General features: G+C 43.4%; 2 non-coding genes across 2 annotated transcripts; both read left to right on the plus strand.

Annotated features, from left to right (window-relative positions):
• The first annotated feature begins 16,300 nt into the window (after positions 1 to 16,300).
• Positions 16,301 to 16,412, plus strand: TRNAL-CAA (transfer RNA leucine (anticodon CAA)). The gene is made up of 2 exons: positions 16,301 to 16,338; positions 16,367 to 16,412. It is a non-coding gene; the product is annotated as a tRNA-Leu (tRNA).
• Positions 16,413 to 17,348: 936 nt separating this feature from the next.
• On the plus strand, positions 17,349 to 17,420 carry TRNAP-CGG (transfer RNA proline (anticodon CGG)). Its single transcript has one exon. It is a non-coding gene; the product is annotated as a tRNA-Pro (tRNA).
• The last annotated feature ends 6,134 nt before the right edge of the window (positions 17,421 to 23,554 follow it).

Here is a 23,554-nt window from a genome sequence, read left to right on the forward strand (position 1 = left end):
CTCTCCCTTGTCCTCCAACTAACCCTGGGCAGGAACCCAGAAACACCCTTAAGGAAATCCCTCCCTGCCCTATCCCCGTTTCTACTGGCACTTTGTCGAATTTTAATTCAGAGCCAGAGCCCGAACCTAGCACACTTACAGGCTCATAAGCGCGCTGTCTTTCGAATTTCTGCTCAATGCTGGTTGTGCAGTCTGTTCTCCCAGAGTGTGAGCTGCCCGTATCACTGTAGTTTACCTTGGTGCAGCAGCACCGCGTTCTTCTCCTCCCGTGTACTGCCTCGATAGCTACCACAAATCTCCCCCGGAAGGAGACTCTACCGGCAGCCCTCCTGCTGCTGCAATGCGCTCCAGCAGCCTCCGCCCACACTCCCGCAGACCTTCGCTGCGAGACCTCCAGAGTGCTCTTCCCGTTGACCAGCGCTGCGAGACCCTCAGTACGCTCCAGTACGCTCTCCCGTACTTGGGCCAGGCGGAACCTCACGGTGACAGCGACGGTGACAACGGCAGCAGCGCGCCACAGCTGAGATCGACGCTGTGACGAGGGCACGACGCTGACACCGATACGGACGCCGGTAGGCCTCAGCCAGTCTCGATGTTTCACCGTTCCTGTCGGTACGTTTCTCTTCCCCTCTCTTTTTTCCTTCGATCTACTCCCAATCCATATCCATACACTTTCGATCCTTTACATCCGCTTTACATTTCTGTGTCAACGGCCATCTCAAGATTCATTTTGGTGAGGTTCGGGGCAGGGAGCTCCCGACCGAGCTCCTCAGTCAGCCGCCATCTTCTCCGTCGTCCACATTTGTTAAGTAGTTCAGTCGAGAACTCGTCTCTCAATTGTTTCAGGAACCTTGCTCTAACAGTAAAACACAGCAAGTTAGTTTCTGTAGTGTAGCGGGATCACTGACAGAATATCGAGGAGGAGAATATCGACCTACCAAAATATCGAGGAAAAAATATAGAATGCCAAAATATCGAATCCCTATCTACAAACAGGTAAGTACAAAAATATAGAATCCAAAATATCGTTGTAAAAAATATAGTTGGTCAAAATATCGAATTTTTTAAATGTCTTAAAAGTAATGTAAAATTAATGAAATAATAAATATTAACATACTTAAAAATACTTAAATAACTTTAAAATTAATAAATAATTAATGTAAGTAAAAAAACATATTTTTTAATACATATATATATATTAACGTAATATTAATTAAAAATATTCAATATTTTTAGCGTTGGATAGCGGGCGGGTAAAATTTACTATTACCACTCCAGTAAGTGCAACAGTAGGGAAAGCGTTGGATAGCGGGAGGGTAAAAATTACTATTCCCACTCCAGAGAGTGCAACAGTAGGGAGAGCGTTGGATAGTGGGAGGGTAAAAATTACTATTCCCACTCCAGAGAGTGCAACAGTAGGGAAAGCATTGGATAGCATAGGGGTAAAAATTATTATTCCCACTCCACAGAGTGCAACAGTAGGGAAAGCGTTGGATAGCGTATGGGTAAAAATTACTATTCCCACTCCACAGAGTGCAACAGTAGGGAAAGAGTTGGATAGCGAGAGGGTAAAATTTACTATTCCCACTCCACTGAGTGCAACAGTAGGGAAAGCGTTGGATAGCGTAGGGGTAAAAATTACTATTCACACTCCAAAGAGTGCAACAGTAGGGAAAGGGTTGGATAGCATAGGGGTAAAAATTACTATTCCCACTCCAGAGAGTGCAACAGTAGGGAAAGCGTTGGATAGCGGGAGGGTAAAATGTACTATTACCACTCAAGTGAGTGCAATAGTAGGGAAAGCGTTGGATAGCATAGGGGTAAAAATTATCATTCCCACTCGACAGAGTGCAACAGTAGGGAAAGCGTCGGATAGCGTATGGGTAAAAATGACTATTCCCACTCCAGTGAGTGCAATAGTAAGGAAAGCGTTGGATAGCGTATGGGTAAAAATTACTATTCCCACTCCAGAGAGTGCAACAGTAGGGAAAGCGTTGGATAGCGTGAGGGCAAAATGTACTATTCCCACTCCAGTGAGTGCAACAGTAGGGAAAACGTCAGATGACGTAGGGGTAAAAATTACTATTCCCACTCCAAAGAGTGCAACAGTAGGGAAAGCATTGGATAGCGTAGGGGTAAAAATTACTATTCCCACTCCAAAGAGTGCAACACTAGGGAGAGCGTTGAATAGCGTAGGGGTAAAAATTACTATTCCTACTCCAGTGAGTGCAATAGTAGGGAGAGCGTTGGATAGTGTAGGGGTAAAAATTACTATTCCCACTCCAGTAAGTGCAATAGTAGGGAAAATAATAACTTAATATTTTATTAAAAATAAATTAATTATTAATACCAATGAAAAAGTGTTACAATTAATTACCAATCACACAATATTTAATAACTAATTAATTATGTATACCAATAAATATTTTTTTAAATAACCTACCTATTAATAATTAATTAACAACCAATTAATTTTCAATACCAAAAATTAATAAATACAAATAATACCAATTAATAATTAATTAATAATAAATTAATTATCAATATACAAAAATAATTTCAATAATCAATTATTTACAATTAAATTACTTCCCACCATATTCCCCTATTAACCCACAACCCGCTACAAATAATAAATTAATACAATTAACATAATTATCAATTAAACAATTAATACAAATTAAATACCAATTAATACAAATTAATTACCAATTAATACTTAATCAACAACCAATTAATTTCAATAACAAAAATTGATAAACAATAAAAAAAAAAATTAATAATTAACAGTAAATTAATTATCAATACACAAAAATATTTTCAATAATTACTTAATTATAATTAAATTACTTCCCGCCCTATTACCCTAAAAACCCACAACCCACTCTGAATAAAAAATAATACAATTAATATAATTATCAATTAACCAATTAATACAAATTAATTACTAATTAATACAAAATAATTACCAATTATTAAAAATGAATTACCAATTAATAACTAATTATCAACACCAATTAAAAATTACTTAATAACAATTAAATTACTTCCCACCCTATTCCCCTAAAAACCCACAACCCGCTACAGAAGTAAAACGCAAAATTAAATTAAAAATAATTAATAATGCCGAAAAATTATTATTTAATGTACTATAATGCAATTACTTCTCACCTTAATCCCCTATAAACCCACAACCCGCTACGGAATTAAATTACACAAAAATTAAATAACATAAAATTCATTACTTTAAAAATATTCAAACATACATTCCAAAATTAATACATACTTTTAACACATATACTAACACTTAAAACACTATTAAAAAATCGATATTTTTAACAACTATATTATGACTGTCGATATTACTTACTTCTATATTATGCAAATCGATATTTCTTACCTGATTTTCGATATTCTTCACCACTATATTTTGGCAATTCGATATTCTGTCCATTCTATATTAAAAACTCGATATTCTGTCCAGTCGATATTTTTTTTTTTATATTATGAGTCTTTACCAGTGTAGTGGTCATCAGGTTTGCCTAACACGCAAAAGGTCCCCGGTTCGAGACCGGGCAGAAACACTGTGCATGAGCTGCTTTTATGTGCACCCTCTAAAACCTTATTATCTCAATGCAAGCTTAAGAAGAGGCGGTCCTTGAACCCAGCGAGCCGTGGGTAACTTCCTTTACTTTTGCAAGACGAAACAAAGTAATCCGCATCCATCAGTGGTCGCTCTTGTGCCTAGCTTTTTTTTTATCATGCCATGTTGTATTGTGGGCCCTTTACACCTGTGACATTGCTGTGAACGTTGTAAGTACAAACATTGGCAGGTGCAGACAAAAAAGTCAGACCCAAGGCTGTCAGTATGGCCGAGTGGTCTAAGGTGCCAGAGTCAAGAGAGCTTGATCTTCAGTGCTACTGAGACTTCTGGTCTCCTCATGGAGGCAGGGGTTCAAATCCCACTTCTGACAGGGCTCTTTTACACCCTTAAATCGTCCTGTTTTTTGCAGTGCATTCCCCACACACCACAATCTTTGCACGGACCTGTAACATATGACAAGAAATCCACCAACGATCACGCTGGGCCCTCAATCACAATTCCATGTATTCCTGGAAGGGACACCTCAGCACACCTTCCGTTAAATTTGCACTCCATCACACTAACTGCCGTGCTGGTTTCTCATTCAGCAGTTGATCCCATCTTTGTTGTGAGGCTCTCCTGCCACCTTTTGGGCGGAGAAGGCACTGTCCCAGCAACAACACAGGCAGACATGTTCAACAGGGCTTCCTGGTTATGTGGGAGGAGCAGATTGTCATTGTTCCCCCCTTGCGAATTTTAATTTACATAAGGAAGACAGAGAGGTAGCTGGGAGTAGACAGAACACACAGACATTGAACTCTATCTTGTGATTTGCATCCAATTCTAGATTGAGGCAGGAGGAAAGGAGGTGACTTGCCCAACAATGGCCATACTGGGAATTCAGCCACCCTGGGTCTCCCAGGTGAGTGTTTCAGTCCTGCGAGCTAGTCATATAAATCTCGCCTGATCGAACCTGAGTGAGCGCTGAGTAAATGTGTTTGAATCCAAGAATCAAACGCCTCTTTCTTAGGAGCAAGAATTGGCAGGCCCTCCCTTGCTTCTGGGGTGGAAGTTTATGGGGCAAGGGTCCAGGACTTGCAGAGGAGCACAAGTGCTAGAAAGTGCCTGCAGTTCTCATCAGCGCCTTTTTTTCTGCTCACTGGCAGCTAGGATATCGGCTGATCCCTTCCTTGCAAGAGTGAAAAAAACAACACCTTGAGAGAAAACATGACGTTGTGTGGCTCACATAGAGAGAGAGCAGCCAAATAGCACTACTTTGTTTCTGAAAGAGGCATCAGAAATTGTTCAAAATGCCAACTGGGGAATCAGGCTTGTTGGTCTAGGGGTATGATTCTCGCTTTGGGTGCGAGAGATCCCGGGTTCAAATCCCGGACGAGCCCATGCTGTGGAGTTATTTTTACACTGCTTATTATATAGAACCATTTCTTCTTTTCAATGCTATAAGACTCCGTGTATGGTGTGAAAGTTCCTTTCCCTGCACGCAATATCACACTTTTGGCGTATAGAATTTCAGTGCCGGACTTCTTTGCAACTGCTTTTCTGGGGTGGACCATCAGTGTAGGAACATTAAATGCAAAGTGTTTTTCTAGTGTGATTTCAGGTATGGTTTTAAAATCGCCTTTTGGAATAAAAGTGGTCCTCGTTCCTTTCTTCCAAAGAAAAAGATCGGGTAAGGAGGGTCCAACTTTGAGCTTCATGGACATTGGCCCTTGGTCTGTGCATTCCAGCCCACTACATGCCAAGATGATTGCTGCAAGAGTATCTGATTCTATGATGTATCGGTTATCATGTTTGCTTTACAAGCGAAAGGTCCCTAGTTCGAGACTGAGCAGAACCAGCAGCTTACTGTTGGCATTTACACTCTCAACTTATAGGAAAGCTGAGATAATGGAAGCCGTCTATCCCTCACCAGCATGATGTACTGTGCTCCAGTGAGGTTTTGTAATTCTCAAGTCTGACTCCATTTTGTTCTGTGCCACCATTTTGTGTTGCCCTCATGTAGGCCTGTGAAGGTAGCCTGGCGAATAAAGTGGCCTGGCCTTCTTAGTTCATGTATACATTAACTAGGTTTCTTTTTGACTCTGAAATGAACTGTAAGAAATTGACCTCTGCACCTGAAACTGACCCCGCAAAGCCAATTTCCCTGATCGATCTTTGTCTGAGATTGCCAATCAATGTTCAGGACATCGTTAACTTTTAGTTTCCTTGTACATGCCTTATCTTGTTCAGCATCTGTTACTGTTTCTTTTTTATGTTTCTTCATTAAATGGGTTATGCTTTCAATTATAGATTTGTCCGGCTTGTGGAGATTGAATTTGGGACATTCCTAATAATTAACTTTTGGGTTGGGATACTGTAAATTGAGTTTTTGTTATGTGACACTTTGTTTGAAAATGTACCTTATTTGCTAGAATTTTGTGCAGTGGGTGTACATTTATAATGTGAATATTGGATATAAAAGGAGACATCTCGCCTTAGTAAAATGAGCAGTCTCCTGAGAATTTACACCGTGATGTATTTCTAGGATCACTGTTACTAGCTGCAGCTAATAAACTTGGTCTCTGATGCCATCCAGAAGTATTCCGTGTCTCTGTATACCAAGACAGGTGAACTTGAAGATCTTAGGCGTGCCCCTGATGCCGCTGGGTTAAACCCCGGTTCTTCAACTGGCGCCCAACGTGGGACGACTTCAGCGGTACTGGTCCAAGCCCAAAGATTGTGAGGAGCCCCGTGAGGAAATTCTGGAGGACGGCCGCCACTTCATCGACCCCTGCATGTCGACGTGGACCGAAGGATTTTTTCTGCGAGGCTTCCCCTTTCCGATGGCTGCGAAGAACTGCTGCCCTGACTGTCGTCCTGTCTTGGACCCTCTCGTGATGATTTGTAAGGCGAGACGTTAGACGGTCTTCTGGTGGCGTGACAGACATTTTGGTTAAGTATAAGTGGGTCACTCCCACGACTTTGTTTTGTTTCTTGGTTTTGATTCGGCCATTGCAATAGTCGAAGCCGGGGGGTTTGTATATTTGCGAGTGTATCATTTTTGACAACCCCTTGAAGTTTGAAGCAAGACTAGTGAGCTAAAAGATGCCTGGTTTTAGCAAATTTAGGAAATGGTTTTGTTGTAGTTGTAGTAGGGATTCCCGATTGGAGGACTCGTGTCCGATACCTCCAGTTGGAACTCCAACTTATGAGCTCTATTCAAAGCATGGTGTAGGTCCCATTACCTTTAATGAAGTATGGGTCCATTATACAAGGAAAGATGGTGTTTTACGATGGCCCCAACATGGTAGTTTTGAATCAGATGTTTTAGATAATCTAGAAGTTGCACTATTTAAGAAGAAAGCCCGGCCGGCGATGTTTGACTCTTACCGCCTTTGGCGTAAGGAAGCCAAACAGCGAGAAATTAAGCAAGCTAAGAGAGATAGGAAGGAAAGGAATATATCGGTAATACAAGCTGCTAGGCAGTTTAAGGAAGATGAAGAAGATCGTGCGATTGAAGTGTCAGATAGACAACATTGCATGGCCATTGACAAATGTTACCCGGCTTTGCCACCTCCCCGTTCAAATGTGACTGTAGACCCTGAAAAGGATCCTTTGATGTCACATTTACTGAGATTACCACCCCCTTATGTGCAGGGTGCCACTGCACCTCCGTTACCTCCAGTTGTTGCACCCCTTGTTGTCGTTCAACCCCCTGTTGTAGTTCAGCCACCCGTTGCTTCACAGGTGGTTCTTCCTCCCCCGGCACATCCCCCTCCAGGGCCGCCAGCCTTGCCACCAGCCTTGCCTCAAACTCCTTTGCCTTACACTCCTTTATCGTCGACTTCTCTTAATTCTGTCCCTACGTCTCAGTCACCTCAAAACACTTTGTCTCCTGTCCTCATGTCAACTTCTTCTCCTTCTGCTCGGCAACGAATGACTGAGACTGTCACTAGTCTTTTTTCTCCTTTCTTTGGGTCACTGAATATGACCCCTGTTTCTGAACGTAAGCAGACACGTAGTCAGCTCCCTGGTCCCGAAGAGCGGGCAGTGTTAGATCTCCTTGCTCGTAGATGGGTTTCGAATGCCTCCAAGTATAGTCCACAAGTGGTTATGGATATCTTCCTACAGTGGGAGGCACCAAAACAAAGGTATGTTTTTGATGTCATGTGTACCTTCCTTCATCAGGAGTGGCAAGATAATGAGTTGGGTTCAATTCCACTGGAATTGCTTAATGTTCAGTCTGAATTTGCTAAAGGGACGATAGTGGGGTCCGATGTTGAGGAAGCGGTAGAGACACTACTTACTTTTAGGTCTAGACTTCCACCTCAGTCATTGTTCGAACCTGACCCTTCTATTAGGAGAAAAGTGAAGCAGTATCCTATGAGGGAGGTCCCCCCTGTATGGAGAGAGGCAGTTGTGGCTGATGCCGCTCATGGTATTGCGGCTGCACCGGCTCATTTTCAGCGAGTGTGGGTGCATGTCCCTTGGAAGAGAGCTGAGGTCCTGGCTCTTAAGCAGACTTTGCCTGACCCCCGTAAAAAATCCTGCTGGTTATTATGAGGAGTTGTCTCAGACAGTTGATGCGTGTGTTATGAATTTAGCTGACATAGATATGTTTATGGGTAATGTAGTTCCTCAACCTTTGTGGGCGAAGATCCGTCACGAGGATCACGCGCCAGAGTTAGGAGATACGTGGGTTAATATTACTGCTGCAGATGGTCGACAGGTAGGAGGTGCCAATCCTGAACCCTTAGTTGCAGAACTACCTGGTAGGATTATTAATTTAATGAAAACTATGATGCCTCCTCTGCGGGTGAATTGGGACAAGTTAGCAGCATGCAAACAAAAGAAAGTCGAGAGTGTGTCTGATTTCTTCACTAGGTTTGAGGAAACATTCATTGATCATAGTGGTCAGGATATGAGTACAGAAGGTGGTCAGAGGTTGTTTGTAGATAAGTTTGTTTTTAATTTACTTCCTGAACTTTCTAATAAGTTAAAGGATTCTGAGAGTTCATGGGCTGTTTCTTCTTCGGTTCAGATATTGGCTACTGCACAATACTATGAGAATAGAGATAAAGATGAGAAGGATAAAGTAGAGAAGAAGACTAGAGAATTAAAAACGAAAGTTCTTCTGCAGCAGGCTTATCTGCCTCGCCCTAATCAGCGTCAGTTTCAGCAATCTTCTCAGTTTCAGCAACCCCCACAGTTTCAGAAACTGTTGCAGAAGCCTGAGTCTTTTGCTTCGCGACTCCCGTTAGGCCCTAATCAGTGTGCTTATTGTAAAGAAGAAGGTCACTTCAAGTATAGTTGCCCGATCTTGCTACAGCGTGCGAATGGTATGTCTGGTCTGAAAGGTCGTGGTGGTTTCCAACAAGTACCTAGGGGTAGGGGACATGGTACGTTTCCCCAGAATGAACGTTTCTTTTCCCCTCAGAATTCTATGAATTATTTTGACCGACAGAATGTTCCGACCGTCCAGTCCACTCAGTACTACACTGATGATTATTATGTTGGAAGTGAGAGTGCTGGTTTTAATGATAGTTAGGACAGCCATGGACAAAGGGAGGGAGTAGTGTCAGTTCCAGTAGACCAGAGTGGACCTTATGTTGAGGTGAGTACATCAGGTGTGGTAGAACCTTTTCTTTTGGATACTGGTGCAGCAAAGAGTTCTATCATGCACTCTAAACTCCCCGGCGCACCTTTGTCTGGCTAAACCAATGTTTCAGTAGGATTTTCTGGCGCCCCAGTTCGTAATCCGGTTTCTTGTACTTTGCCCCTTTCTATTGGTCCTTGAGAATTGGAGGCTCCCCTTATTCTAACGATGGGCTGTGGCGAGAATCTGTTGGGTTTGGACTTGTTGAAAAGATTGCATGCAACATTACATTGTTCTCCTTCAGGAGTACATCTTACGGTGGGTAAGAAAGTGATTTCCCCGATATATCTGTCTAAGGATCGCCTGCCACTGGAACTGCGTTCTCTCCCTGATACACTTTGGGCTACAGGCCCCAATGATGTTGGTCTCTTGCAGATTCCACCCTATGTTGTTACCCTTAAGTTGAATGCTAAATTACCACGCATTCCCCAGTATAACATTTCCAGGGATGGCGAAAGAGCTCTTTAAGCGATTATCTATGATTTGGTTGAGAAAGGTGTGGTTGAAGAAACGAGAGGTAATGTGTGCAACAGTCCTGTTCTGCCTGTCCTTAAGCATACTGACTCTTCTCAGCCACCTGTGTATCGGTTTGTGATCGACCTTCGAGAGGTCAATAAGATTGTTGTGCCACAGTTTCCTGTTGTCCCGGACATTACTGCCTCAGCTGCTTGGTTTTCTGTTATTGATCTGAAGAACGTTTTCTTCAGTATTCCGATTGCTGAGGAAAGTAGGGATATTTTTGGCTTCTCTTTAGGAGGCTGCAGTTTTCGGTTTAAGCGCGCTCTTCAAGGTTATTGTGAGAGTCCCTCCATTTACAGTCAGGCTTTGAAAACTCAGCTTGATACTCTTGCATTGCCTTCTGGTGTTACTCTTATCCAGTATGTTGATGATCTGTTGGTTGCTGCTGATGATGAAGAGATTTGTAAAGAAGTTACTCTTTCTTTGTTGCGACACCTGTCTGACCTTCATCATAAAGTGTCACCTTCGAAGTTGCAGTATTGCCGCCAAGAAGTGACCTACTTAGGTCATCTCTTGTCGAAGGAGGGAAGGCGATTGACCCCAGAGCGTATTCAAGCGATTACCCAAATGACTGTGCCATGCACACAGAGAGGAGCGTGCCTTCTTAGGTATCACCTCGTATTGTAGACAGTGGATTCCGAATTTTTCTTTGCTAGCGAAACCTTTGTTGGCACTTACTCTTAAGGACACCCCACACCCTCTTCCTTGGTCTGACGAATGTCAGAAGAGTTTTTCCGAATTGCGTGATGCATTGTGTTCTGCTCCGGTGTTGGGTACCCCCGACAACAGTAAACCTTTTACACTTTATGTACACGAGAGAGAAGGTTGTGCGTTGTCAGTTTTGGCTAGCCATGTGCACATCAAGCGGTGCAACACATTGAATCCAGCTACATTGTTGCCGATTTTGTAGAGACATATGCTCAGAAACAGCATGACTGTTTTCTCCGGACAGAGGAGGAAACGAAGGGTAGAGTTGATCTGAAAGATACTCCTCTTTCGAATCCTGATGGTACCCTATGGGTAGATGGTTCTTGCTTTAAGCTTCCGAATGGAGTGACGACTGCAGCATATGCTGTCACAACTTTGCACACGATTGTTGAAACAGCACGTATTGCACAGAATTCAGTGCAAGCAGCGGAGTTGATAGCATTGACTAGAGCGTGTGTGTTGTCAAAAGGAAAGAGAGTGAATGTTTATACTGATAGCCAATACGCATTTGGCGTGGCTCACAGTTTTGGTCGCTTGTGGAAAGAGAGAGGATTTCTTACTTCCCATGGTTTGAAAATTCAGCATGGACAATTAGTGAGTGAACTTCTTGAATCACTTACTTTGCCGACCCAAATTGCGATAGGGAAGTGTAGTGTGCATAAGAAGGTTACGGATGATGTGGGTCAAGGAAATGCGTTTGCAGATGAAGTAGCGAGAGAAACGGCGAAAAATGTGACGAGTCGGATGTATGTTGCAGGTCCTGCCAGATGGGTTGCGGAAGGAGGAATGTGTGAAGATACAACAGAAAGTGTGAAGATGATACAGGCAAAAGCTACTGAGAAAGAATTGAGTATGTGGAGAGAGAGTACGGGAATGTTGGATTCAACAGGCTGTTGGGTTGAGTTGTCAGAGCACCAGCGATGGTTGTTGCCGGATGCATATGTGCTTCCGGTGGTTACTATGGCTCATGGGTTGGCTCACATTAGTTCAAAAGGGATATGTAAGTTGTTGGCTCCGGTATGGCAGAATGGTGGAATTCCTAAGTGTGCTGAGAATTTGGTTAAACACTGCATGATTTGCTTGATGCATAATCCTGGAAAGGGAACCCCAACTCCAGCGGGTCATTTTGCTCCTCCAACGTATCCGTTCGAGGGGCTGCAGATAGACTATATTCATATGGAAAGATGCAATAACTTGAAGTATGTCCTTGTGATTGCCTTTTCCAGATGGATAGAGCCCTACCCCCTAAAGGATAATACTGCCTTGTCTACAGCCAAGGTTTTGCTTAAAGAATTCTTTCCCAGATATGGCTTGCTGAGGATGGTATGGAGTGATAATGGAAGTGAATTCGTGGGTCAGATTATGAAGAAAGTATGTGCGGGTCTGGGTATTAAACAGAAATTCCACGCTGCGAATCACCCCCAGTCAGCAGGCCTGGTTGAGTGCTATAATTGCACTCTGAAGCTGAAGTTGGCCAAGGTGCAAGCGAGCTCTGGTCTTACATGGCCTGATGCCTTACCATTGGCACTTTTGTCCACGAGAACGACAGTACACTCTCGCTTGGGACTTAGCCCATACAAGATTGTTTTTGGACGCCCGGCGAATGTCTGGGGTGTGCCGAGGCCTAAGAAGTACAGTGATATCGAATACCCTATGTTGGTTGACTACTTACATGATTTGACTGCTAAATTGCGTGTTCTTCACCAACAGGTCCATGACACTTTGCCTTCAGTTTCTGTAGACGCAGGCCACACGATTCAACCTGGCGACTGGGTTCTAACCAAGAATTTCCAGAGGTCAAAGAACTTGGAACCAAGATGGACCGGTCCATACCAAGTCCTGTTATCAACTCGGACTGCTATTAAGGTGTTCGCAAGAAAAACTGGGTATATGGTACCCATTATAAGAAGATACCTTTGCCCTTACCGTACGATAAGTGGGTCCGGGAAGGTGTTGCTGATTCCGAGAGTGAAAGGGTTCCGAGATTTGTACCTTTTTGCGATGCACATCTGGAATGGACTCAGTCAGAACGTGCGGATGAGAAAGTCTTGCAAGAAGCTGTGCCGCCGTGTTTGAGCCTTGATACTACGCACCCAGAGACACTCTTTCAGGATCAAACTGTGCCTGGTAAAGAACGCTACAACTTAAGGTCTAAAAAGGACAAATAAAATTTGAATTTTTTGTGAATTACACTCTTTCAGACAAGAGACTATTTTTCTTTTTCTTTTTCGAACCACCATCCGGGTTCAGCTGCAGGGTCGCGGTATAAGAGCTTAAGGGGTGGCCCGCGTATTGACGAAAGGTCTGCGGTTCTAGGGACGTCTAGGACGCCTGGACGCACACTTGAGTGAAGAAGGAAAATTGCCGCGAGCAGCACGTTAGAGGATGGAGTCTGTTGTAACTGAAAGAGATGTTGAGAGAATAGATCTTAAGACAAGATTTTGTACATTGATACATAGCAAATGTTTTATAATATTGTGCTTTTTGATGTTTTGAAGTATCACATTAGCTTGTGTGGGTTGGACTGTCTATGCTATACAACAGATATCTGCACCCACCTCCCAACCTATGCTTTCTTTCACTACTGTTTCTTTGCACTTTTTTTTACGTTGCCTGAATATGAACAGACAAGGAGATCAGAATTTGTCAACAACTTGTTTATACAGTTGTTGCATCAGCATCAGTTAGTAGTAAATACCACTAATTGTTGGGTTTGTGGTCTTATGCCTCATACGACAGATAAAGGTATGCCATATTTGGTTTTGTCTTTTTCTTTTAATGGGTCTGTGTGGGCTTTTCAGACCATGTTTATCTATGCAAATGAGGTACGCCCATTACGTTCCCTTAAAGATAACTCGAGCAATAGTGCCTTAAGAAGGGGAATAGTAGCTATGATCCGAGATATTGATGCATATAATGCTATCCCTAAGGATGAGATGCAGGCTTACGTTGGTTGGAACGTGACTGGATATAGTACCAATTATACAGAGAAGGAGAGATGAAAAAGGTCTCCCACTATTTGGATTGTACCCCACCGAGGGCACTTTTGTTTTCAAGGTAATGGTCGGAATCCGAAAGCTCAGCTAGGTAAGAGTGTGTGTGCTCAAACCTATGTCTATTCATCTCGGACTTCTCCACCGTTTGTGCCAGCTAAAGGCACATATTTTGTTTGTCATGACAGAGCCTACACATGGTTGCCACCTGATTTTTCAGGAACGTGTTATGTGGCGTTTCTACTTCCCCCTACATACACTACTGTTTCAGACTATCATAGAACGAGATATGGTAGAGGTGTCTTCAATAAGGAAGATACCGCAGCACACGAAGTAGGAGATTTCTTCAAGGGCTTCTTGCCCTTTTGGGGTCCTATGATCAATAGTAGGCATATTCGACAGCTTGTCCGCGTTGTTGAAGCTACTATTAATGAGACAGCAGGTGCTCTTAGTAATGTTACAGCTGAGCTTCAAGCGGACCGCCTTTTGACTTTGCAGAACCGTATGGTATTAGACATCATACTTGCAGATCGAGGAGGAGTATGTAAATTGATTGGATCCAGTTGCTGTGTTTACATACCAGATAATGCCCCTACAGTGTACCAAGCCATCTCTAGATTGTATAAAATCTCTGAGTCTATCCATGTAGACGAAGGAGACTGGTCATTGACCGGATGGTTTTGGGGACTGCTGTCCAAATGGGGATGGAAGATTTTGACATTCCTTGGTATGGTTTTAACCATCCTTTTCTCTTGTTGTCTTTGCATCCAGTGTGGTCCCACCATTTGTAGTCTTTGTGCTACTATGTGTGTTCGGAGACCTGTCCTGAGAGAAGTGGAGAATAATAAGATGATGCTACAGCAACACCTTGATGACCTAATGAATATCGACATAGACCTAGATTCAGATTAACATGAGTCTTAGGTTATTGCCTACGTAATGGCAAAAGGAGGGTCTGAGGTTCTGTAATTCTCAAGTCTGACTCCATTTTGTTCTGTGCCACCATTTTGTGTTGCCCTCACGTAGGCCTGTGAAGGTAGCCTGGCGAATAAAGTGGCCTGGCCTTCTTAGTTCATGTATACATTAACTAGGTTTCTTTTTGACTCTGAAATGAACTGTAAGAAACTGACCTCTGCACCTGAAACTGACCCCGCAAAGCCAATTTCCCTCATCGATCTTTGTCTGAGATTGCCAATCAATGTTCAGGACATCGTTAACTTTTAGTTTCCTTGTACATGCCTTATCTTGTTCAGCATCTGTTACCGTTTCTTTTTTATGTTTCTTCATTACATGGGTTATGCTTTCAATTATAGGTTTGTCCGGCTTGTGGAGATTGAATTTGGGACATTCCTAATAATTAACTTTTGGGTTGGGATACTGTAAATTGAGTTTTTGTTATGTGACACTTTGTTTGAAAATGTACCTTATTGGCTAGAATTTTGTGCAGTGGGTGTACATTTATAATGTGAATATTGGATATAAAAGGAGACATCTCGCCTTAGTAAAATGAGCAGTCTCCTGAGAATTTACACCGTGATGTATTTCTAGGATCACTGTTACTAGCTGCAGCTAATAAACTTGGTCTCTGATGCCATCCAGAAGTATTCCGTGTCTCTGTATACCAAGACAGGTGAACTCGAAGATCTTAGACGTGCCCCTGACGCCGCTGGGTTAAACCCCGGTTCTTCACCAGGGGCATCAGTGACAGCTCAAAAAGGAGAAGTGACGATAGTTTGCGCCATTCGTTTGCACGTCCTTTTGTACTGAAGGGTGGGCCTACTTGATGAAAGCAAGGCATGAGAGCAGAAATGGTTTTATTGTCCTCACCGAGAGCATATACCTAGAGCAAACAAAATGTCTGAAGGATAGAGGCATTTTCATTTCTTGTTCGATGACGGCCATGGAAAAGACAGCAACCATATTGCAGAAGAGAGCAGCATGTGCAGTTGCTTGCTTTGGGTGAAGCATTCACCAACTCGCTGCCAATAAGCCCCGGAGCCGGTGCGATAGTTGACTCTCGCGTGTCTCGGCTTGTTGGTCTAGGGGTATGATTCTTGCTTTGGGTGCGAGAGGTCCCGGGTTCAAATCCCGGATGAGCCCTTTTTCAGAGGTAAACATACGAATCCTACGCAAAACTCACAATGCCTGACTATTTCTCATTACGCATTGTTGCACAAAATATTTTGAACCTCAGAAGAAAAATGGATCACCATGCTTTTTCTGCCTTCATGCTTAGTCTGTGAGTGTCCCAGGTGATGCTTTCCCAAGCTGTACTTGCTGGCATTTAGGCATCAGATATTTCTCTGTCGATGCCTGAATAAGTAAATTTTTAATACGTCTAATTGCAAGCATGTTGGCTGATATCTCTGCAGTTTTCACACTTGCTCCTCCCTTTCTGAGTGGCTGCTGATACAGCAGAATAGAAGTAGAGAGAATCCTTGAGAGGAACCTTGCTCTAACAGTAAAACACAGCAAGTTAGTTTCTGTAGTGTAGTGGTCATCACGTTCGCCTAACACGCGAAAAGTTCCAGGTTCGAGACCGGGCAGAAACACTGTGCATGAGCTGCTTTTATGTGCACCCTCTAAAACCTTATTATCTCAATGCAAGCTTAAGAAGAGGCGGTCCATGAACCCAGCGAGCCGTGGGAAACTTCCTTTACTTTTCCAAGACGAAACAAAGTAATCCGCATCCATCAGTGGTCGCTCTTGTGCCTAGCTTTTTTTTTTATCATGCCATGTTGTATTGTGGGGCCTTTACACCTGTGACATTGCTGCGAACGCTGTAAGTGCAAACATTGGCAAGTGCAGACAGAAGAGTCAGACCTGTACATAGCCAGGGCTGTCAGGATGGCCGAGTGGTCTAAGGCGCCAGACTCAAGAGAGCTTGATCTTCAGTGCAACTGAGACTTCTGGTCTCCTCATGGAGGCGTGGGTTCAAATCCCACTTCTGACAGGTCTCTTTTACACCCTTAAATTGTCCTGTTTTTTGCAGTGGATTCCCCACACACCACAATCTTTGCACGGACCTGTAACATATGACGAGAAATCCACCAACGATCAGGCTGGGCCCTCAATCACAATTCCATGTATTCCTGGAAGGGGCACCTCAGGCACAACTTCCGTTAAATTTGCACTCCATCACACTAACTGCCGTGCTGGTTTCTCACTAAGCAGTTGATCCCATCTTTGTTGTGAGGCTCTCCTGCCACCTTTTGGGCGGAGAAGGCACTGTCCCTGCAACAACACAGGCAGACATGTTCAACAGGGCTTCCTGGTTATGTGGGAGGAGCAGATTGTCATTGGTCCCCCCTTGCGAATATTAATTTACATAAGGAAGACAGAGAGGTAGCTGGGAGTAGGCAGTACACACGGACATTGAACTCTATTTTGTGATTTGCAGCCAATTCTAGATTGAGGCAGGGGGAAAGGAGGTGACTTGCCCAACAATGGCCATTCTGGGAATTCAGCCACCCTGGGTCTCCTAGGTGAGTGTTTCAGTCCTGCGAGCCACTCATATAAATCTCGCCTGATCGAGCCTGATCGAGTGCTGGGTGAGTGTGTTTGAATCCAAGAATCAAACGTCTCTTTCTTAGGAGCAAGAATTGGCAGGCCCTCCCTTGCTTCTGGGGTGGAAGTTTATGGGGCAAGGGTCCAGGACTTGCAGAGAAGTACAAGTGCCAGAAAGTGCCTGCAGTTCTCATCAGTGCCTTTTTTCTGCTCACTGGCAGCTAGGATATCGGCTGATCCCTTCCTTGCAAGAGTGAAAAAACAACACCTTGAGAGAAAACATGACTTTGTGTGCCTCACATAGAGAGAGAGCAGCCAAATAGCACTGCTTTGTTTCTGAAAGACGCATCAGAAATTGTTCAAATTGCCAACTGGGGAGTCAGGCTCGTTGGTCTAGGGGTATGATTCTCGCTTCGGGTGCGAGAGATCCTGGGTTCAAATCCCGGACGAGCCCATGCTGTGGAATTATTTTTAGGCTGCTTATTATATAGGACCATTTCTTCTTTTCAATGCTATAAGACGCCGTGTATGGTGAGAAAGTTCCTTTCCCTGCACGCTATTTCCCACTTTTGGCGTATAGAATTTCAGTGCCGGACTTCTTTGCAACTGCTTTTCTGGGGTGGACCATCAGTGTAGGAACATTAAATGCAAAGTGTTTTTCTAGTGTGATTTCAGGTATGGTTTTAAAATCGCCTTTTGGAATAAAAGTGGTCCTCGTTCCTTTCTTCCAAAGAAAGAGATCGGGTTGTGGTACTGTAAATTTCGGAACCATGTTGGAGGCATGGCCCTACCATGCCGATTTTGGTATCAGCAAACCGCAAATGACTAATGCGGTATGTATGAGTGTTTTCGTCATGTTTTACCGATGAATTCACCGGGTATGCGATACTGCATATCGAACCCTCGGGTTCCATTTTAGAACTGTAACCATTCTATGGTTGCCCTTATATAGGCTACGCTTTTAGGCCATGCCTAGGCCTAAAGCACACATACACTTCCTATGCCCTCTTTGTGACCTGTGGAAACAGACTCTGCTGCCCGAGGTCAGTCCTGTCCGGCCGGTTCCTTTTACAGCGGCCAAATGGGATTAGCATCAGGGCGCGACACATCATAAAGTCGTTCATCCCACACGAACCCTGACTAATCTCTTTCACACCTGACTCTGTTTCCTACTTTATGGCTTGCTTTACGAGGAGGAGGTGCCCGTTTTTATTGGGGTCTGCTTATATCTGATGAGGGTTCTGAGCCTCGCTGGGTAAATAATTGTGGGCTGACCGAGCTGAAATGTGGGATTATCATCATGACTTGGCTGTTTCTTTGAAGCGAAAATATGTGAATGACCACTTGTAAAATAGGGGCGGTGTTGCCCAGAGCGTAATATTTTGTATATAAGGGAAGACTGGTTTTTGGTTGGGGGCAGTCTCCTGAGAACATACACCGTGCTGTACTTCTCGGATACCTGTGATTGGTCTGCAGCCAATAAACTTGATCTTTGACTTCACCTAGAAGACTCTGTGTTTCTGTGGTCTGAGACAGAAAGAACTCGAAGTCTTCGGGTGTGTTCCCTGGCACCGCTCGGTTGGTTCTGAAAAACCCAGTACTTCAGTTGGCGCCCAATGTGGGGCGATTTCAGTGGTACCGGTCCAAGCCAGAGGTTCGTGAGGAGCTTTGTGTGAAAATTCTGGAGGAAGGCCGCCACTTCATCGACCCCTGCATGTCGACGTGGTCCGAAAGTCTTTACTGCGAGGTTCTCTGCGTCCCTGTGGTAAATAATTTAATTACCGGGACTTAATTTGATACAGAAACATAATAAAATAGCTCAGTAAATAAGAGGCAGAATCCGTGGTATTAGAGGTTCGGAATGGGCTTTATTCCAATGGTCGATTATAATCGGTTGCTCCAAGTTCCATCACCACGAAGGTTCAGGAAGTGAAGTACATACGTTATTGACAATCAATTACTTTTATACAATAGGCATTACAGTGAAGCAAATACAAGAGGCGTAACAATTGATAGTGGTGATAATATATTCATACGTAGCAAAAATAGGCGTAACTAGGTGTGATTTAAAGAACGTCATCAGATGTGATGTCATAAGAGGGTGGTTACATGAAAGAATTTCGCAATGTCAGCAGAAATACTTGGCAGAAATGCGCGCGCAGCAGCATGACGTGTGATTGACGTGCAACTAGGGGGTGAAGGGGACTTGACATTTAGCTCTACATGTGGCGACAGAAGTCTGGAGGGTCAAGTCAACCTAATCCCAAATCATATCTAACATCCTATGTTTAAAGAACTAAGTTATCCAAAAGAGAGGTCTTCTTAGAGTAGAATCTTATTCTATACTGACTATACTGACTGCTAGTGCGTGTACAAGCGTCTAAGTGTCTACACTAGCTGCGAGGGCGGAAATCTTCCATAGCAATAGGGCTATGAATTACTTGCATAAAGACAGAGAAGCCGAGCCTTTGCTCGGTAGCTGGAAGAATGTTTACTTAAACTGCTAGACAGGAATGCATTGGGCAGGGAATGGAGCAGATAATTTCGAAGGTGAAATACAGTTTTTGGCAGAGAATAGGCTGATGTCAGGCTTCGTGAGCCGCGCAGAGAATGAGACAAAGTTCATGGTCACAGATGCAGGCTCAGACTGGAGCTTTCAGAGGCAGAAGGCAAGAAGAGTTTGATGACAGAATCAGGGCCTACTTGCCTGGACTGTAAAATGGCATAAGTGAACCATATAAAGCCGGTGGCCTTTCATACTTAGGAATGGAATATCCGGCCTATTCATGGCGGATCTGACAGAGGACATGTTGACGGTGGACGCACATGTGTTTGCGTCTTCATAACTGGAGCTGGAGGGAACATACATGTACTTATGATTCATACATGAAACCGTTGGGGTCCAAGATAGGGGACATAACTGATCAGAAAAATCCATATTTCCACATTCCCTCCTTGTCCCCTACTTGCCCGTTAAGAGATATCAATCTTCATCAATCCATTGATCTGTTCATATAGCATCATTTGTTCTTCTTTCTTCTTCCGTGATGAATGAAATCCTGGTGGTGGAATACACGACGTGGCACACAGACCACAGATCGCTGGTCCACATTGTAGACATAGACAGCAACTGAATAGTATGAGAAAGCCAATACCTAGGAAAGATAGGACCTTCCATCCAAAGGTAGATAATACACTCCAAAACCAACCGGACCAAGTCCAGGTGCCTGGGTTCTGGTGTATCTGGCTTACAATCTTATGAAGGCGAGTTATGGCTTTATATACAGATGGCGAATTTTCTGGTATGAAAATGCAACAGCTTGATCCGATGACCCTACAAGCTCCGCCCCTATCGGCCAGGATGACGTCAAGGACAAGACGATTTTGAAGCACAACAATCCGCATAGCAGACTGCTCTTCTGTTAAATTGCCTAAGGCGGAAATAGTTTCGTTCACTACTGCTTCAAGGGTTCTAGTTAATCTACGTATCAGCTTACTATTGGTAACGGTACCTATATAGGGAAAGAGACATTTATTGAAATCTGTGTATTTTTCCCATGCTGTTTCAGTGTAATCGACTATTGGGAGATCTCTCCTTACTCTATTATATACTAAATGAGTGTTTCTGTGATAATCAGGAGGAGCTAGAAAAACAGGTGGCAAAAGGAATCCAATATAGCAAGTACCATCCCAATCTAGAGGCAAACGTACATATGCCGTCTGACCACATATAAAATAGGAATGGCGAGAAGCTCTAAATGTAGACTTGCCTTGATCGCTAAATTCTACTACAGTGGTGCATCTACTATGGCCCATATGTATGGAACCATTCTTTCTTACACATAATTCACCTTTTACTGGAAATATTGACATAGCGGGCAAAATTGGAGTAGCTTCTGATTCGACATTTAGGATCATAAGATTAAGCGTAAAATTACCTAATCCATACACTTCATTTTCTAGATCAGTTCCTGTTTTCTGGGGAAGTCCCTCCTTGTTAGGGTAGCAGACTTTAAGCAAAACTAAGTTCAAATTTCCCCATACCCAGTTATCTTGATAAACTGCAGAATTCGAATCTAGAGAATTAATTAAACTAAACCATGCTCCACAGGAGCCGTTGTGTGTGAACGGGTATGGAAAGAGAGGTAGAATTCCTTTATAATTCTGATAGGGAGGGAGTCGACCACATATCCAACAATTTGTAGCATTGCTAACCTGATGGGAATGATGTAACATACTGATAAACGTGTTATTGCGCAGCGCAAATCTATAAGACAACTCAAGCGGAGGTAATTCACTAAAAGAATGTTCAGCAGTAATATTATAAACATGTCTAGAAATAGGATAATATATGTGCAACAATATACTTGCAGTAATTATGAAAAGACTTAAGAAAAACAAAATTAATAACGTCACTATGCAATGACTACGCAGTGATTTACAGTACGCCTGTCGTTTCAACATTTTTCGGGTGTTATCTCTATTCAGGTTCAAGGGATACATGCCAGAGACAATTCAACCGCTTCACCTCGGAGAGGACTTAAACAATCAAATTGCTTGACTGATTGGACCTGAGCTTTAGTTTATAATGTTCGGAATTACTCTTTTCAACAAAAGGAAGTTTTGAGTCAATGGGTGAAGACACACGAGGTGTGGTATTCACATCTGATTGTAGTACATGAAATTTCTTGATATGACTTGAATGAATCCAGCCTTTTCTGCCCTCGATCTTCACGGCTGTCCTTGTGGTGAGCAACACAAGCTGAGGCGACTTCCACCTAGGTTCCAGCTGAGTTTTTCGATCAAAGTTCCTCACAAGGACCAGGTCCCCCGGGACTACGTCATGGGGCTTCACCTCAGTGTTGTCAGGAAAAGCTGCAGCTACCTGTGAACGACAAGATTGTAGTGCAGACATCAAGGAAGCCAAGTAATCTGTCAGCATATTACAGTCAATATCAGTTATTTTGCGTGGTATAGGCGTCCCCCACATATTTGGTGGTCTGCCGAAGATCACCTCATACGGGGATAGCCCTGTTCGAGAGTGTGCTACCATTCTCATGTAAAAGAGTGCAACTGGTAATGCTACTACCCAGTCGACACCTTTCTCTCTGCATATTTTGGACAATCTGATTTTCAGGATCTGATTATGTCTTTCTACGAGACCTGCTGCCTCGGGGTGTCGGACACAGTGGAATTTCCACTGATAGCCTAACAAAAGTGAAACGTGTTTCATTAATTCGGATGAGAACGGCTGGCCGTTATCTGAGTGAACAACACGTGGTAAACCGTACCGTGGGAAGAATTCTCGAACCAACTGTTTGGCAGTAGTCGGGGCAGTGTAATCTGAAACCGGGTATGCCTCCGTCCAACGGGAAAGAGCACAAACAACTACGAGAACATATTTGAATCCTCTACATCGTTCCATCTGGATAAAATCCATCTGGAGGACTTCAAAAGGGTGATCAGGAGGATGAAATCCACCCTGTTCTACGGGAACGCTTTTTCCAGGGTTGAACTGACAACAGATCATACAGGTACGAACTTTTTGTTTGGCTGCTGCTCGTAAATGTTTATTGAACCAAATATGTTGAATGCTATCTAGCATAGCTTTTTCTCCTAGATGTGCGGGACTATGTACAGTGTTAATTATAACCTGGACCATTGAATCAGGAAGGAACCACACAGACTTTTCCTTCATCATCCATCCTTGATCCGTTTGGATCCCTCCTAATTCAGTCCATTTCTTTATTTCGTCTGGTGTAGCATGTGTCTGTATGTCAATTACGTCAAGAGTAGGATCTTTAACCGTCATACAATGTGTTGGCGTCGGGACTATTGTCTTTGTCATGTCGGATGTTTGAGTTTGAGCAGTCTGTTTAGCTGTTCTGTCAGCTAGATCATTGCCTTGAGAAATGATATCAGTAACTTTCGTATGAGCTTTACATTTCATGATTGATATTGCAGTGGGTAGATGTATCGCATCTAATAAGGCATGGATGAGGGGTCCGTGCTGAATGTGGGCACCGTGAGAAGTTAAATAACCTCTCTCTCGCCACAGCACGCCGAAGTCATGTACAACTCCGAATGCATAACGTGAATCAGTGTATATGTTGACTTTTTTATTTGTGGCTTGAATACAGGCTTGGGTCAGAGCGATAAGCTCTGCGGCTTGAGCTGACAAGGTATTTATGCGATTTGTTTCAATGACTTCAGTATCTGTTGTGACTGCGTAAGCAGCCACTAACTCTCCTGTACTTGTTCTCATACATGAACCATCTACATACAACGTCAGGTCTGGGTCTGACAATGGGACATCGGTTAAGTCTTGTCTGGGTTTCGTCGTTATTGTAATAACTTCAATACAGTCATGGGCTAGTGGGTCTGTTCCGATCACAGGTAAAAGTGTGGCAGGATTCAATGTGTTACAACGTCTGATTTCTATATGTGGCTGAAACAATGTTAATTCGTACCCAGTGAGTCGCGCAATAGTCAAGTGTTGTGTTTGCGTTCTATTTACAAGAACCTCTACTGCATGTGGTACTTGAACTGTCAATGGATGTCCTAACACTATGGCATCGCTTTGTCTGA

This window comes from Triturus cristatus, chromosome 10 (assembly GCF_964204655.1).
Source record: "Triturus cristatus chromosome 10, aTriCri1.1, whole genome shotgun sequence".
Taxonomy (NCBI): Eukaryota; Metazoa; Chordata; class Amphibia; order Caudata; family Salamandridae; genus Triturus; species Triturus cristatus.